The following is a 19,482-nucleotide window of genomic DNA, read 5'->3' as shown; positions in this document are numbered from 1 at the left end:
AAAAAGCAGTGGGTGTGCACTTTCCATGTGCTCGACAGAGATCTCTCTGTTCCCTGGCTACTCGGAACAACTTTTCACCAGGCCTGTGTACCTGGATTTCTGCTTTTCCTGGTGGCATAGCGTCTTTATGTTTACCATACACTCATAAAAACAATTGATCCGATTAATAGTCTGCACTACAGTTCTGTCCAATTAAAACATATTCACATACATATAATCACAGAATAAAAATTATAAGCTAAGGAACAGTATAGAGATAGAGTCTGCACTACTAACATTTCTTAATCTGTCTTAATTTATTTCAGACAGGGCATTTTATTCAGTGACATAGCATTCTTCAAGGTGCTTTGCAGACATATTACATGGGGAAGTAAAGACCGTAATTATTGGTAGCTCCTAAGGTAACAGCTCTGTATTTTTTACAGATTTCAGTATCACTGCCAATCTGTCTCAGTTTTTGACTGTCAGTTTCTCTGTTCAAGCATAGTTCATAATTATGTAGAAAAATATTTTACCCAACTGGACTGCCTTCTTTGTTCAGCCAGGTGCTGAATCATAGTTGCTACTTTCAGAACCTGCAATTGAATCCCTCATTATTTCAAAAAAAAAATGTGACAACTTGACTTGAAGTTCTTGTATGTTGAGAACATCCTCCTACAGTACTGCATGGATATGCTGATCAATTCAATGCCTTCTTTCCACCATTTTCAGTATAGTTATTTATTTATTTATTTATTTATTTATTTATTTATTTATTTATTCACGTTACATTCTTGTCACTTTCCATCCTCCCTTCCCCTTTACTTCAGAGAGGCTGGAAAATGTCTGAATTCCCTTCAGCCCTGGCAAATTGAGTCTCTTCCAGAAATGGATATTTTCCTCAGTGTGACCAGATAAGGATCATAACCTGTGGAATGGATTTCAAAAACAGGTAACTAAATCTGGGACAGCCCAGAGTCTAGTTGCTGGGAGATGGCATCACATAAGTTTTCTTCAGATCTCTAACAGCACAGATATAATTGTTCACAAATGCATGTATGTATTTGCTGTGACATCCCATAATAGCTACCTTATAACTTCATAATATATATGCTGTCACATGCAATATTATATAAAGGTGTTTTATGCTCTTAATAAAATGTGTTTTTCTATTTATCTCTTTATCTCTATGTAAATATAGATAGATTCTGAATGCTATTATCAATTTTTCAATATCTACTTATATTAGGTGAAATGTATTTTATCAATTGATATATTTGAGATTGAGTGTAGATTAAAATTGTTTTCTTTAAAACCATGACTTAAAATAGGAGTATAATCTTACAATATTGGAGTATGCTTGCTAGCCCTGGTTCTCTCTTTTTACTAGATCTCACAAGGAAAGTTACCTTGCAAAAGAGGCTGCATATTCTGTAATTATGATGGCATCTTTCCAATATGCAGGTGTGTCCTGAAACCTTCAGAATATTGTAGAGATAAAGTCTAAGTTGTATTTGCACTGTCAGAAGTTAAAAAATTTATTATTAGAGTGCATTGATTACATATACTAAATCTATGATGACATTGTATTCCTAAGCTTTAAGGACACCCCTTATTTTCCTCTCAGTAGCTCTTCAGATTATTAATAATTTTCATCCATTCTGATGAAAAATGTGTGTGGCTCTAACCTAAACAGAATATTACCCAATCACAAAATGTAATTCTGAAATATGATAATTAAAATAATGTTTTCTTTACAATTTACAACTGGAATCCTCTGAAATTCATTGTTGCTTCCCTATTATCTGAAATGCTATCTAAAAAACATATTAAAGACCACAGACTTGATTATCATCTATTTACTGGCATCTAATGTCTTGATAGTTCTGTCTATATGAGTGCCCCACACAATGACAGCTTTTGGATTCAAACTATTTTTAACTGATTTAGGATGTACTTTTATTTTCTTCTTTCAAAGAGCTGTCCGGAGTGTGTCCATTAGCACCACTTTTTTGTTGAGTGTATTCCAGACCATCACCATCAGTCACAGGGAATCCTGTTGTAAGGATCTAAAGGCCAAAGATGGAAAGTACACTGGCTGCTCCACTTAAATTTTCTGGGTCTTTTTGAATATTATAAATTTCATTTTATTCTGTACATCCTTGTCAAAATGAATAAAAATAACATGAAAGGAACCTGCAATTTTGTTTACTGTTCCATTCAAGGACATGGTGAAATTAATGCCTGGCTCTTTGGAGCATTGTTAGTACGTCCTAAAATAATTGTTTCTTTGCTAATTGCCTGGTCCAGTGGCCTCATGATTGCCATTCTGTATAGACACATTCAGAGGGTTCCACACATCAACAGGAGTTTTTATTTTTTTCCCAAGAGAAACTTGCCAAATCAAGAGCCACACAGAAAATTCTTATCCTGGTGTCTACCTTTCTAGCATTTTATACTGTCTCCTCTGGCTTACAGGGCTATATTGCTCTTTTGTATAAACACAATCGGTGGTTGGTAAATATACCCTGCATCATTTCTCTGTGTTTTCCATCCTTGGGACCCTTTGTTCTAATGAGTCATTATGTTATTATGCCTAGGTTCAGTTTGGGCTGGTTATAGAGTAAAACTTCCTTATCTTATTAAAGCCTTTGAATGCTATATTTTACTTTTTTACCCTGGTATTAAGTTCTACTCTTCATCAAAAGTCAACGCAGAAGATTAAAATATTTTGCTCTGGCATTCCCTTACACTGGGTCATTGATCTTTCACAGGAGCAAAACTTCCCCTCCAATTGATTCCAAACCAAGCCATCCACTGCAACATATGTATCTCGAGCCTTGGGACCCTCTATATGTACTGATTGATTGGTATTTCAATCCATGGGAACTCTGAGTGGGTCAGTTTGTTTGATATTATTGTTCTTCCTACAGAGTTGAAAACTTTTTCTTTTTCTTTTATTTTTTATTGGACGTTATCTGCCTATTCAATTTAGATGTTATCCATTTCCCACAACCCTATCCCCTTCCTTCTCTCTCCCATTGCCTCCATGAAAGTACAACCCACATTCAACTCAGCACCTTAGCATTCCTTTATACTGAGAAAATGAGCCTTTTCTGGACCAGAGGCCACTCTGTTGGAAGCCATCCATTAAAAAATATAGTGAAGTCTGGAATAATAGGTTATTTCAGCTTCTATGTTTCATCTTGTATAGAATATATTCAGGCTACTCAGGCCACATCCATGGATCTTTCCATCAAGTTACTAATTAACCTATTCTCTATTCTCTCTGATAAAATTTTTACCTAGTGAACATCCTGGTACACAGCAAAACAGGTACTGTGAAAAATCCTTTAGCTGTAAAATCTCCCAGTTCCATGCCTTATTACCTTCTTCTACCTGTGTAAATCTAGCATGTGAAAAATTAAAATATTTCAACAAGATGAGACCTCCTGTCTTGCTCTCTGTTCCTTGCATCTCTTCTCTTCCATTCTCTCCTAGATGATCCTGGGTTCTTGTTAACTGTCTTGCAGGTCAGGAAACTGGAACCCAACATTGGTGCCATCTGCAGTGTCTCTGAATGGAATGCCACTCATCCAGTAAGAAAGGCCTTCTGTGTTGTGTCAGAGAAAATCAGAGCGACTACAGGCCCTGCCCCTACATTGCTCAGCTTGGGGAATGCATCCACAGTGCATATTCTTAAAGGACAAGCATTCTCTCAATTGTCCCTTTTTTATTTTGGGATTTAAGAAGTTTCTTAAGATTTGGGGAACAGGGTTAATAAAAAGGATCTTAAACATTTTTCTAGAATTTCTTGGTAACATATGGCCTTGGTTTCCCTAAGAGAGCATCATTGATGAAAAGATTTGGCAGAGAGGTGGCAGCTGCCTTAAAAATTATTATTAAACTTTTGGCCCCAAAAAACTCTGGTCCCTCTTTTCAATTACTTGACTCTTATTAATGACATATTTAGCACTACCCAAGAACACCCATATTTACAACAGTTAGTGTTAGAAGTCTCTCAAAGAGACAGCTTTCTGCCCCCAGTCAATAGCCTCCCTCATGGAAATGTCTTTTCAATCTCCTTCAGAAACCAAGAAAAATAGGGAACCTCCTGGGTTTCCTCCTGCCTCTGTAACTATTAGCATGGAGGAAAGAAAACAAAATACCAACCCTGACAGAGCCTGCACTCTCTCAACTCACATGGTTAATCAATATAGGCCAAGCCATCTCCCAGACATTGTATCCCTCTGTTGAAAACATCACACATGGTCTTGGGAACAAGGCCAACCTAGAGGAAGAAGCTGCTCCTATGAGTCCAGACACTCCAACGTGATTCCAATTGCACTTGCCAAAGTCCCTCCACTCAGGAATTACTCTTTATTTCTGCCATTAAATCTGTCTCTTCTATAAGGGACACTTCCTAAAATTTTAAAATCCATGCCAATCTCTGCTGCTCGCAGGTTTCTCTTCATCAAATGTTTGCCAGTAGGCAAGAATAGACCCACTTCTCTGGGCTCTCAAAGATTTAGCCTTACAATTAGCTGATACGAATTCCCCCCCCCTCCGATTTTCCCTCGGAGAACAGAAGAGGAAAACAAAAATCAAAAATGGAAAACCCAAAGTCCTTGTTTTTTTCTTTAATCCTCTGGAGCTGGGCTACAGTTTCTTCTGAGACTGTTCCACCTCTAGAGGCACAGATCCCAAAGTCAAGTGACAAGGAGGAAGGAGAGGCAAAGGAGGTGTCTTATTCCGACACTCAAAATCTAGACATCATTGAGCCTGCAGCACCAGGTAACCCACACTCTCAGAGCTCAATGGATAAGCCTGAAGCTCCTCCTCATATATTTATCAATCCCTAGACATTAAAGTCCTATAGAGACTAAAATCCGCACCTACTGCCTATGGCCCTATGGTTTCTTTTACTCTGATCCTACTAGAATCATCTACAAAACGCTGGCCCATGACAAAAGAGTTCACTCAGCTCCCCAGAGAGGCCCTATTGGGAGACAATTATGTGATATGGCAATCCGTAATAACAATTGGGAAGGATGGACTTGAAACCAAACCTGCTTGCACCACAAGACTCACTTTTAGTCAGTGAAAAAGATGTTAGGTAAATCAACTTACATTTCCATAGACAGACAAATGAATTATTTCACAGGGCTGCTGGCCCAAGTCTACCAGGACTGCCCATGGGCCTGGTATAAAACTGCCACCAAAATCAGTACCCTCTGAGGCTTTAAGCCTTATAGTGTTTACTTTGACCACCTCACTTTAGGCAGCAGACCACTATTTGACACTCTTAACTGGATTTGTGCAGGGGTGGGTCCAAACCGTGCCATAGGACATGTGATTAGTACAGCCTTGCAGAAGGCTGGAATTGGCAGCTCCCCTTTGACTTGTTAAAATTGTAAACAACCTGGACTTTTCCAGGGAGAGTGTACCCACCCCAGACCTAACAGAGAACTTGTAACTGAGCCACATGGGCAAGAACCATTGGGTCATGCTCCCCCAAATACCCTATGACCTGATTGCCATAGAGGATGCCATTGGGCAAGTGAGTGCAGGCTCAAGACAGATGACCAAAGCTGTGCACACCCCTCTCACCATTTGGGAAACTTCCTACCACAGCAACAGTCTCCGAAGTCCTTGAGTCCATTTCACAACAACAACAACTTCTGCAATAGTCACAATGTTCTCTGCCACAGCAGTTCCACATTCAAAACTAAACTCAATCACCCAGTTATTGTGGGCCACTAAAGGGAGCCCAGGATTGTACCTCTGTGCCTCCTCCTACATAGCATTGAGGCCTAAGGATGGAGTTCAGACCCTGCCAACAGGAAATTTTGGACCCTTTCTCCCTATACCTTTGGGATAATTTTGGTAAGGGCTTTCCTCTCCCTTAAAAGATTTCAAGTTATACCAAATCCAATCAACTCAGAACATCCAGACAAAATTATGATACTTGCTAGAGTTTTAGAGTGTGCTATTGATCTGTCTCCTCAACAACCCACCACCCAACTCCTTCTCTTGCCTAAGCTCAGCTAAAAACACTTCTAAAGTAAAGATTCTAGAGACCCTTGTGAAACATGAATAGTAGATATCTTTTGGGCTCAGAAAATAACCTCCTCACCACCTATGCTCACCTGCTTGACTCTGGAGCTGATGACACAGTCATTTCCACTAGATTTTGGCAAAAGGCTTAGTCTCTCACTGCTTCATTCACCCTACTTCAGGGTATTTGTCAGCCTACTAATCCTCTGGTGAGTTCTGAGGCCCTGACTTGAAGAGATCAAGAAGACATTTTGGAATATTCACCCTATATGCTATCTCAGATCTACCTATCAACCTTTGGGGAAGAGATGTTCTATTCCAGATTAACGTTATCATTTGCAGTCCAAATGAGGCAGTTGCCAGACAAATGCTGTTCTAGGGATTCATGCCTAAGAAGGGGTTGGGCATATAGACAAAAAGCATTTGAGAGCTCATTCAAATCAACCAAAAATTAGACAAAAAGATTTAGATTACTCGGACCAAAATTTATTCTAACGACCACTTATATTTTCCCCCAGGCTCATGATAATAAAATCACTTGGAAATATTGACCCCTGTCTGAGTTGATCAATGGCTACTAACATAAGAAAAACTTTCTGCAGCTAGAGAGTTAGTACAGAAACAACTTGCTGTCAGACACAAAGAAACCTCTTCTTCTTCATGGAATATTCTTACTTTGGTTATAAAGAAAATAAAATCTGATAAATGGAGACTTCTTCCAGATATTAGGGGTATAAATAATACAGTTATCTCCATGGGAGCCACACAAGCTGGGTTTCGGTCCCCTGTTGCTATTCCTGATAACTTATTCAAGATTGTTAATGACTTAATGATTGTTTCTCTACTATTTTTCTACATCATGAAGATTGCTGTTATTTTGCCTTTAACCTTCCCAAGATTAACAATCAAAGTCCTATGGAGTACTATCAATGGTATGTCCTCTCACAGGGAATTGCCAATAGTCCCACTTTGGATCAAAAGTTTGTGGCTCAGGTCATCAAACCTATACGAGAGAAATGACCTTGTATCTATCTCTTTCATTATATGGATAATGTCTTTTTAGCCACTTCTCATGAGTCACAAGTCTGTTCTTGCTTTCAACAATTGCAACAGACTCTCATGTCCTAAGAGCTTAAAGTGGTTCCAGAAAAATTCAAATTTAAGACCCCTATTTATATTTGGGATACAAACTTGTGATAGGTAATGCCGACACCAAAAATAAAGATCCACCTCTCTTCTCTCTGAAATTTGCATGATTTTCAACAGCTGCCAGAAAATGTCCAGTTTCTTCATTTTTATCTTAAGATTCCCCCTGTTGTTTTGCTGACACTCAGTAAACTCCAAGCAGCAAAACCAACCACTGTCTCCACATGTGCTTACAATGCCATCCAAAGAAGCCCTCGACCAGGTTAGCCATGCAATTAGTTCTCAAGCCACCATTCACATAAGACCTAAGTAAGCGTCACTTACTTTTCATTATCTATGCCATTTACTCATGTTCCAGAGGGAGATTTTTGGCAGAAGGGTGAGGGCTGTGTTTCCTCTGGACATACCTTTTATGGGTTCCCCTTCATTCAAAACCTAATAAGGTTTTAGTAACTTATACTTTGTCTGCTGCCTTAATCATGAAAGGAAGAAAACTGTCTCACCAATATTTTGGGAAAGACCCTAATATCCTCATTGTTTCTTATACATGCAATCAGGTCTATTGGTTACTCCATTCCAATGATGGCTGGGCAGTTGACTGTGACTTCTTTGCTGGTACTATGAAACATCATTCCCCAAATGATCCTATTATACAGTTTGCCAGATTACACACTTTAGTATTTCCTAAAGTGACATCTAAAAAGCCACTTCTAAATGGAATAAATGTCTCCACTGATGGATTCTCAATGGTAGAACTGTGTATGTCGTCAATGACAAAGCACATTTAATTCAGCCACCATATAATTCAGCCTAGTTAGTAGAACTTTATACACCTCTTCAGGTTTCTAAGGCCCTTCCAGCTACCCCCTTTAATTTTTAGACTGACAGTACCTATGTTGCTTATTTGCTTTTATTATTAGAGACAATTCCCTACATAAAGTCCAACATTACAACACATACAGTCCTACATTGCCAAGAAAAAAATAAACTCTTCTTTGTGGGACATTTAAGAGTTCACACTGGCCTAAAGGGATACTTGGTTAAGGGCAATGCTAAGGGTAATGATGATACTAGGCTTATCTTTCCTGCCCTGTCCTTAACTCTGGTTAGGGTGCAGCAAGCTCACTCTTTACATCATTTCAGTGCTTCCACCCTCTGCCAAATGTTTAAAATTATCAGAGACCAAGCCATAGAGGTTGTCAAAGCTGTGGCATGTGTGACACTTGCCATTCAGTCCCTCATCTAAGTGTAACCACCGAGGGCTGGTCCCCAATGAAGGTTGGAAAATGTATGTAACATATTATCCCACCTTTGGAAAATTAAAATATATTCATGGCACTATTAATACCTTCAGTGAGTAACTTTATGCCTCCTCCTTAACAGAAAAGGCATAAAAATTAGATTTTAACCTCACTCTGGTTACCTAAACTTCTGCCTAGCATTTTTGGTCTCTTTGAAGGATTAAATTTACTTATTTCCTTTTGCCACTGACCCATTAATAGATTAATCAACTTTATTAAAAAGCAAATACAGGGAGATCTAAGAATGCAGGCGTGGTAAGACTGCACTGTGAGTAGCCAGGGTGCAGAGTGGTCTGGGCCAAGTTTGCGGAAAGTGTGAGCCACCCTATGGATTCAGAGGAGCAGGAACTCTGCTTTAGGGACTCATTTTCTACCCAGATGGCCCATGCATGCAGAATAGGTGCTCAGGTCATCTGTAACCAGGAATGGCGAAATCCAGAGACTCAGGTCTGGTGAGACTGCACTGCAAGTATCAGGTGCACAGAGAGGTCTGGGCTGAGCAAAAGGAAAGTGCACCCCCAGTGGTTCAGGGAAGCAGGAACTCTGCCTTAGGGACTTGGTTTTCACCCAGAGTGCCTGAGAGTGCAGAACAAATGATCAGGCCATCTGCCACCAGGAACAGCAGAGATCCAGAGACACAGGGCAGGTACGTGGGAACCAAACACTGACAACAAGACCACGTATAATCACAGACAACAAATATGGCAAGAGTAAAGTGGAATAAATTACCCAGTAAAAACCAAAACAATCTGGCAACACTAGAACCCAGCTCACCCATCAAATCAAACGGCAGAATGCCAAACACTCCAGAAAAAGAAGACTCAGACTCGAAATCATACTTCAAGATGATGATAGAGATACTTAAACAAAAAGGGAGGAAAAACATAAATAAATAGAAGCTTTTAAAGAGGAAACGAGAAACATTCATTGAAATCAAAGAACTAGAAGAAAACAGAACCAAAGAGATGAAGGAATTGAAGAAGAAATTTAAAAGAGGAAAGAAAACAATAAAGAAAAAACCAAAAGACACAACCATGGAAATAGAAATCTTAAGCATCTCCAACATACTACAAGAGACAGAAGAGAGAATCTCAGGGGTCTAAGACAAAAAGGAAAACAAAGACAAAACAGTCAGAGATGATGCAAAAGCCAAAAAGCTCCTAAACAAAAATATTCAGAAGATACAGGACACAATAATAAGAACAAATATAATGATAACAGGAATAGAAGAGGACCAAAAATATCAAAATAGGACCAGGTAAACCATTTAATAATCCCATAACACCTTAAGAAATAGAAGCAGTCATAAAAAGTCACACACCCAAATAAAGCCCAGGACCTGTTGGGTTCAGTGCAGAATTCTATCATATATTTTGACAACCATTTCCACTTCTGGGAATATACCCCAGAGACACTTTAATACACAAATAAGATATACGCACCTCAATGTTCATAGCAGCTGTATTTATAATAGCCAGAAGCTGGAAAGATCCCAGATATCCTTCAGAAGATGAATGGATGCAAAAATTGTGGTACATTTACACAATGGAATACTGCTCAGCCACCAGAAACAATGACTTAACCAAATTCCTAAGAAAATGGCTGCATCTAGAAAATATCATCCTAAGTGAGATAACCCAGTCACAAAAGAACAGACATAATATCCAGTCACTGATAGTGGGAAGCTAACCCGGGGGCTCACATTGCCCCAGAAACAACTCACAGACTGTATGAAGTCTAAGAAAAAAGAAAACAAAACAAAAAAACATAGTCATGCTCAATCCTAACCCACCAAGAATACATTGACAAATTCAGGGTTGTACCCTGTATTACATGTACTGTTTGCTCATTGTAAAAAAAAAAAAAAAATCTTTACACACCAAGAAAACTTTGACTATTTCCAGGTTACATCTTGTTTTACATGTACTTTTTGCTCATTGTAACTGGTGGGATCTCGATCACACTTACAAACCTTAAAAAATAAAATAAAACAAGTATTGACAAAAATGTAATATATACTTTTATGCAAAAATGCTTAAAATCTGTATATTTATCTTTGTTCTTTAAAATAAAGTTGTTAAAAAAATTTAAAAAAATGAGGTACAGAGCTAAACAAAAAATTCTTAATTGAGGAATATCAAATGGCTTAGAAACATCTAAGGAAGTGTTGAACATACTTAGCCATCAGGGAAATGTAAATCAAAACAACTCTGAGATTCCATCTCATACCAGTCAGATTTGCCAACAGCCAAAACTCAGATGACAGCAGGTGCTGGCGAGGTTGTGGAGAAAGAGGAACACTCCACCACTGCTGCTGGGTTTGTAAACTGATACAACCACTCTGGAAATCAGCTTGGCGATTCCTCAGAGGAATGGATATAGTAATATGTGAAGATCCAGCTATTCCACTTCTGGGCATATACCCCAGGGACACTCCATTATACAACAAAGACACATGCACCACAATGTTCATGGCAGCTATATTTATAATAGCCAGGAGCTGGAAAGAACCCAGATTTCCTTGAGAACATGAATGGATACAAAAATTGTGGTACATTTACACATCAATGTACTACTCAGCTATCAGAAACAATGACTTAATGAAATACTTAAGAAAATGGATGCATCTAGCAATATCATCCTGAGTGAGATAACACAGTCGCAAAACAACAGACATAATATGCAGTCACTTATAATGGGATACTAACCCCAGAAATCTCTGAACACACCAGAAACAACTCAGAGACTGTGTGAAGTTCAAGAAAAAAAAAAAAAAAGAAAGAAAAAGAAAAGTAAAAATCATTATGCTCAATCCTTACACACCAATTAAACTTTGACTAATTCCAGGTTACATCCTATTTTACATGTAGTTTATGATCATTGTAACTAGTAAGACCTTAATGCATATTATAAACCTTTGAGAAAAAGACAAGCACTGACAAAAGTGTATTCGTATACTTTAGTGAAAAAAATGCTTAAAATTGTTCATTTTTATTTGTTTTTTAAAATACAGTTGTTCAAAAAAAAAAAAAAAAAAAAAAAAAAAAAAAAAAAAAAAAAAAAAAAACCTTGTAAACCAAATCCAGGAACACATAAAAAACATCATTCACCATGATCAATTGGATTCATCCCTGGGATGCAGGAATGGTTTATTATATGGAAATAAATCAATGAAAACCACCATATAAACAAACTCAAAGGAAAAAAAAAAAACACATTGTCATCTCACTATATGCTGAGAAAGCATTTGACAAATACAATACCACTTCATGTTAAAAGTCTTGGAAAGATCAGAAATCCAAGGTATATACAATAAAATATTGTAAGCAATATACAGAGAACCAATAGCCAACATCAAACTTAATGATGAGAATCATGAAACAATTCCACTAAATCAGGAATAGACATTGCTGTCCATTGTCCCCCTACCTATTCAACATAGTACTGGATATCCTGGCTGGAGCAATCAGACAGCAAAAGAAAATCAAAGGGATAAAAATTGAAAAGAAAGAAGTAAAAATATCACTGCTTGCAGATGACATGTTTGTGTACTTAAGTGACTCCAAAAATTACACCAGAGAACTTCTACAACTGATAAACAAGATCCAAAAGTGTCTGGATATAAAATTAACTCAAACAAATCAGTAGCCTTCCTCTATTCAAAGGTTTAACATGTGGAGAAAGAAATTAGGGAAAAGATACCCTTCACAATAGTCACAAACAATATGAAATATGTTGGTATGACTCTAACTAACCAAGTAAAGGACCTGTATGAACTTCAAATTTCTGAAGAAGGAAATTGAGGAACTTCTCACAAAATGGAAAGATCTCCCATGCTCATGAATTATGAGGATTAACATTGTAAAAATGGATACCTTACCAAAAGCAATCTGCAGATTCAATGCAATCCCCATCAAAATTCCTATCTAATTCTTCATAGAGTTGGAAAGAGCAATGATCAATTTCATCAGGAATAACAAAAGACCTAGAATAATGAAATCCATTCTCAGCAATAAGAAAACATCTGAGGGATTCTTCATCCCTGACCCCAAGCTATATTACAAGGCAATTGTGCTAAAAACTGCATCGTACTGGTACAACGATAGACACATGGATTAATGGAAGAGAAGATCCAGAAATTAGCCCTCACATATTTGTATACTTAATTTTGACAAAGGATTTGTAAACATTCAGTAGGAAAAGGACAGCCTCTTCAACAACTGGTCTTGGTCCAACTGGCACTCAGCATGCAGAAGAATGAAAATAGACTCTTTTTTATCTCCTTGTACAAAGCTCAAGTGTAAATTGATCAAAAGTCTCCACATTATACCAGGTACACTGAAACTGTTAGAAGAGAAAGTAGTGTAAACCTTAAAACACATAGGAACAGGAGAAAATTTCCTGAACACAACACTAATGGCTCATGCTTTAAGGTCAAATATAGACAAATGAGACTTTATTAGATTGCTAAGTTTCTGTAAGGTTAAGGACACTGTCAATAAAACAAATAATAGCCAACAGATTGGGAAAAGACCTTTACCAACCACACATTTGATAGAAGCCTAATATCCAAGGTCTACAAAGAACTCAAGAAGTTAGAAACCAGAGAGTCAAACGACCCTATGAAAAACGGTGTACAGAGCTAAACAAAGAGTTCTCAATTGAGGAATATCAAATGGCTGAGAAAAATCTAAGGAAGTGCTCGATATCATTAACCACCAGGAAAATGCAAATCAAAACAATCCTGAGATTCCACCTCACACCAAACTGAATGGCTAAGATGAAAAATTCAGATGACAGCAGATGCTGGCAAAGATGTGGAGGAAGAGGAAAACTTCTCTACTGTTGGTGGGGTTGAAACCTGGTACAACCACTCCAGAAATCAGTCTGGAGATTCCTCAGAAAATTTTACAGAGTACTACTTGAAGACCCACTTATCCCACTTCTGGCCATATACCCACAGAATCTCTAATATACAATAAGGACACATGCACCACAATGTTCATAGCAGACCTATTTATAAGAGCCAGAAGCTAGAAATAACCCTCATATCCTTCAGTAGATGAATGGATACATATTTTATGGTATATTTTCAAAATGAAGTACTACTCAGCTATCAGAAACAATGACTATATGAAATTCTTAAGAAAATGGAAGACTGTAGAGTATGCCATCCTGAGTGAAGTAACTAAGTCACAAAAGAACAGACATAATATGTAGTCACTGATAATTAGATATTAACCCCAGAATGCTCTGAACACCTCAGAAACAACTCACAGACTATATGATGTTCAAGGCCAAATAAAGAAAAGGAATAAAAAACCATTATGCCTAACTTTTACACACCATGAAAACTTTGACTATTTCTAGGTTACATGTTGTTTTATATTTACTTTATACTCACTGTAACTAGTAAGATTTTAATTCATACTATTAAACCTTCATAAAAATCAAGTACTGATAAAATGTATTCATATACATTCATGCAAATATGATAAAAATCTGTACATTTATCTTTGTTTTCTAAAAAGAGTGTTGCTCAATTAAAAATAAAATTAAAAAATATATAAAAATAAAAATAAAACAGATAAGTTAGCAGAAAGATCATTTTACTCACATTTTACAAGGCTAACTTTGCAAGATTAAACAAATTTATTAGAAGAAGAAGATGTAGGCATAGATCTCCCACCAAACATCTCGCCTCACCCAAAAGATGGGATGTAGTACCATGTACCAAAAAATATGATTCACATTTACATTATTGTTAACAGTCCAAGTTGAGAGATCCAACCAATGCCTGTTCATAGTAGCCTCTCTACAAGTAAATTCCTCACAATGACAAGTGGTAGGCTAGTAATAAGCAACCTCCTGGGCCCATGTCCACCTAAGACAATGGCTCTGATGAATGGCAGTGGCCTTCAGAGATGCATAAGTGTCATGGAGACCCCCAGGCCAATCCTAAAACAGGCAGCACTTAAAATCCCGGATTGAGGATCCAATTTCTATGTCTGCTGTGCTCTGATCCTCAGTCTTCTAATTAAGAAAAGAGGGGGGAAATGTTGGGAGCCTTCCATTTTAAAGCATATTAAAGTCCAGATTAATAGGTTACTTTTGTTTCTATGATTCAACTTGTATAGAAAATCACCAGGAAATTCAGGCCACCTGTATTGATCATGTGATCAGGTTGCTAATTAACATATCCTGCTCATTTTTTCCTGAACTTTTTACCCAGCCAACATTCTGGTACAAAGTACAAAGCGTATTGTGAAAAGGCCTTTAGGTGGAAAATCCCCTAGCCCCATGCCTTGTTTCCTTCTTCTACCTGTATAAAACTTGTGTATCAGAAATAAAAGAAATTGTTAGCTTGATCAGACCTCCTGTTTTCTGTCCATTTCTAGTGTCCCTGGTCTTCCATTGTCTCCTAGATGATACCTGGTTCCCATTGACTGTAGATCAGGGAACCTCTCCTCCCATTGATGTCAGAAAATTCTATCGTCTGATGTATATGTACCTGAGACCATAGGTCTCACCATGCTTACTCATTGATTATTGTTTTAGTCCCTGGGATCTGTGGTTAGTTTGGATAATTAATCATTTTATTCTTCCCATGGTGTTGCAAAACATTTTAGCTTCTTCCATTATTTCTCTAGCTTCTTCATTGGTGTCCTTATGTACATTCTGATGGTTAGCTACAAGCATCCATCTCTGTATCAGTATGGCTCCAGCAGAGCCTTGGAAAAGTCATCCATATAAGGTTCTTGCCAGTAAGCACTATTTGATATTAGCAATACTGCTTGGGTGTATTGGGCACATATGAGGTTTTCCAACTCCTTCAGTCCTTTATCTTCCAAATTGATTGGATCCATGCTAATTTCAATGGCTAGCTGTAAGCATCTACATCTGTATCGGTGAGGCTATGGTAGAAGCTCTCAGGTGTCATTCATATCAGATTCTTCTCAGGAAAAACTTCTTAGTCTCAACAATCCTGACTACATTTGGTTAAGGATGCTGAACAATTTTAGGTGCTTTTTTGGGAAATTTAAATTTAATATATTTGGTAAGTTTTAAAGGATTTCATACCATAAGTTTTATTATTCTCAATACTTAGTCTTTTCAACAACACTGAATCATGCTCTACATTGCTTCCAAAGCAAAGAATTCAGGCAGCAATAGCAATGGCTCCATACTGGGAGACAATTATTAGAACAGGAGACCAATATGATTTCATATTTATCAGTTTCTTTGAAAGCACCATACCCCATAATATCCTCCTGATGGCAACAAAGGCAGCCCCATGAACCAATATGCTTGAGACCTTCTGGGTATGAATTTGCAATATGGGTGTAGATTCATCATTCTCTGCTGCCCTTAGTTTGGTCAACTTAATTTTTAATATCTTGACATCACTTTTTAGAAACACCTTTTCATAATATTTTTGTTCCAGAAATACTATTGGCTCTGTTGGTTCTATTTCTGTAAGTACATAAACCTTCATGACTTTCATATTACTTTAAGATTCTTAGAAAATCTGTTGCAAAACAGGTGGGTTCATCCATTTGTTCTTTAGCTTCTTTCCATTTAAGCTCACTGTAAAACCAATTATAGGCAGCTCTGATACCCAGCATATTGTCCTCTGGATGTACATAATTTCAGAATTTGCCATTTGATAATGGTTAATCAATTTGGGCAACATTCTTGGGGAAAATTATCTTTGGTTCTTCTCAAATATCTTCCATTCAGTAGACCTAACAGTCGGAAAAAAATCTCTATACAAAATATATCAGGTACACTCAAAGCGAGCTTGATTCCCAGGAGGAATATCCTTACCATGCTCACATTTGAAAGGCACTAATATGTGACCTTACTTTTAACCTCATGAGGTCAAGTTGACACAGGAGCTATCTACACTGCTGCAGACAATCCTCCTTTCAGCTTGCAGCTATGCCTGGGGACAGATCCAGTCTCTAGACTAGGAGGTCCATCATCACTATACTCACAGACACATACTACAAAAATTTTCCCACATCCAGAGACTTGTGGATGTCCACCATAACTAGTCTCAGAGGAGGGAAAGGCTCTAGGCAGAGACAGCATGGCCATTTAACACCAGAGATTGCCCAAATGTCAGTGGCATGTACACAAAAATAAACAACAGAAACCAATGTCATATAACACCAAAAAAACCCTATGTGACCCCCCACCGCATGCCTTTTTAATTGTATCTGGAATTGTGTCTGGAATTTTCTGGAAATTTTGAGTTAGGATCTTTTTTTTTTTATTATTACTTTGTATTTTCTTTGAATGTTGTGTCAATTTTTTATGGTAATTTCTATACCTGAAATTCTCCCGTCTCCTTTATTAGTATCTTGATACTTCCATCTACAGTTCTTGGTCTCTTCCCTGTGTTTTCAAGCTCCAAGGCTACCTCAATTTGTGATTACTTTATTGTTTGTATTTCCATTTTTATATCATCGATTGTTTTGCTAAATTTCTTCAATTATCTGATTGTGTTTTCCTGTATTTCTTTAAATGATTTATGTTTTTTCCTTTCTGTTCTCATGTATTTCCATAAAAGTGGTTATTTATATCCTCACTGCATATTTAAGTCAGAATATTGCTCTTAGTACATGTTAAGGTATCCAGGAATTGCTCTGGTAGATGAACTGAAATCTGTCTTTTCTTTCATGTGGCAGTGGTTTCTTTTGCTTATTTTCCTGTGTTTACCCATTAACATCTGGTTATATCTGGTGTTATCTGACCTTACTTACTGTGTCTGAAACCTGTCTTTCCTGTGACTTTGGGTACGATGGCCAGTATCACATCTCTGGGTGTGAGAAGGGGTATGAAGCGATTGACAATTGAGTCTGTGAGACTTGTAATGGACCTCTTGTCAGTCATGCCTGCTTGCTCTGCCATGGGCACTGTGGTCCAAAGAGAGATGAATCTAAAGCAGGATGAATACCTCCTGTGTATACTGGGCTTATTGGGGGTCCTATTTTACCAAGTATTTGGGCTGGGTTTATTTTACCTGGGAGACTAGTGGCAATGAGTACTTGGAGTCTAGTTATATCTTGGAGTATGAGGTCTTCTTGAGCACTGGAACTGTCCTGGTCAGAGTTGTGAGCCAGAAGGATGATGTATTCTTACTAGGAAATATTAGACCTGTATCTTTTGGGTATCATGGTGGTCCCAGTTAGGCAAGGTATTAGTTGGTTGTGAGTGTCTTCCTTGTGGTCCTGATTATGGAAAGACTCCTTGTAGTCATGAAGTCCCTGGGTGTCCGGGTAATTTTATGCAAAGCAAAATATTTTTATGAGTATCAGAACTACTGCACAGAAAGATTGTTAAGAGGAAGAGAATACAATTTTCTTAAGGGAAGTCTCCTCATTTGGATATCCAGTGTCACTAGGTAAATCCTGAAATTATTTACATACAGAGGACATTGCCTTGCCTGAGTAGAGTTGCCTAGAATTCATTTTAGAAATGAGATCAGCAGATACCTCATAATTCTGGGACAACTAAGAAAAAAAGTATTTTAGAAGATGCTTTTTAAAAACTGAAGTAAGAAAATTAAATTAAGGAGGCAAAAAGAGTGGCATGTAGCTGAAAGAGACTCTCTTTGCTGTTTTACATCAAACAGTTTTCACGCATAATGGTCCTGTCCAATGGCATATGAGGCTGCTTGCACTGACAACAATATATAATATAATATATTATATATATATATAAATAGAGAGAGACATCATACTCTCTAAGAAACAGGTCAATATGAAGTAAGTCTAGTCTAAGATCTACTAATTGGCATCCAGGATGTACCTACTGCATGTGCTGCCTAAATTTCTTGCCTGCTGAGCATAAGAGATCATGATTTTATGGTGAAATAAAGACTAGGGAGTTAGTGTTATTGGGTTATTGATAAAAAATTCCCCCCCAACAAAAATTACTAAACATAATATGTTAAAGTAATCCAAAAACCCACAAAAACAACCTGTTGGTTGACAGTTACAGGAATAAATTAGTTACAGCACAGAAGCAATTCAGTGTACTCAATGTTGACAATATATCTGGTAACTTTCTAATGTGATTTTCCATTAAGGGGGTTAAGAGGTAAGCGTGGGAGGATGTCAATTTCTGGTTAAACATCAGAGGCTTCAACAGATCTGAGAAATATGGACCTTTACCTTGTGCCAAGACCACAGATATAATCTTGAGTATTATTAAAATTTTCTCACTTGGTATGGTTTTATCTTATATAATACATTAATTAATAATTTATATTACTGAAATTTGATATGATTATTAAATTTTTCTTTGAAATAACTAGAAAAATGTGTATTTTTCTTCACTTGCTGGGCTATTTAAGCTTTAGGCATTTTAAATTCATCTATCACCCCAATATTCACTCCTGGCCCCTAGAGCCTTTGTCATTCTGGGAAGGACCGTCCTTCAACTTATGTTCACTCAAATGGCATCATCCCGTTTCCTTCGAGGTATTGTTCTCACTTTCTTTCTTTTTTTCTATATGCTTTTCACAATGTGGCCACTTTATTGGTGTGGCTTTAGTAGAAATCACCTTTATAAAACTTGTGTTTTTCTGTTTGTACCTATTATGGTATTATTTTATAAAGTTTTGACACTATTGCACTTTAAACATAAGGGAAGGTAGTCAGTAAGGGTCTGATATTTACAACTTCAATGTGGTAGATTTTTGTTTTGTCTTTCTGAATTTGTTATGTTTTAATGTCATAATTTTCTAATGACAAAAAGAGTGGAATATCATGGGAGGAAAGAAGCCTGTTGGAGTAAAAACATGCAAAGCTGAAGTTGAAATATAATTATGAGAATTTCAATAAACTATTAAGGTAAAAAAATATCTGGTATGTAACATAATACTTAAGTGATTTCTTACATTGAGTTTATTTGTATGATACATTACAATTACTGGTGGCATATGTTTAATAGTACTTGCCTCTCATGGAAAATTATGGTAATATTTTAT

The sequence above is a fragment of the Micromys minutus genome, assembly GCF_963924665.1.
Source record: "Micromys minutus genome assembly, chromosome: 30".
Classification (NCBI taxonomy): domain Eukaryota; kingdom Metazoa; phylum Chordata; class Mammalia; order Rodentia; family Muridae; genus Micromys; species Micromys minutus.
The sequence above is the reverse complement of the archived record's forward strand: the minus strand, read 5'-3'. Positions refer to the sequence as shown.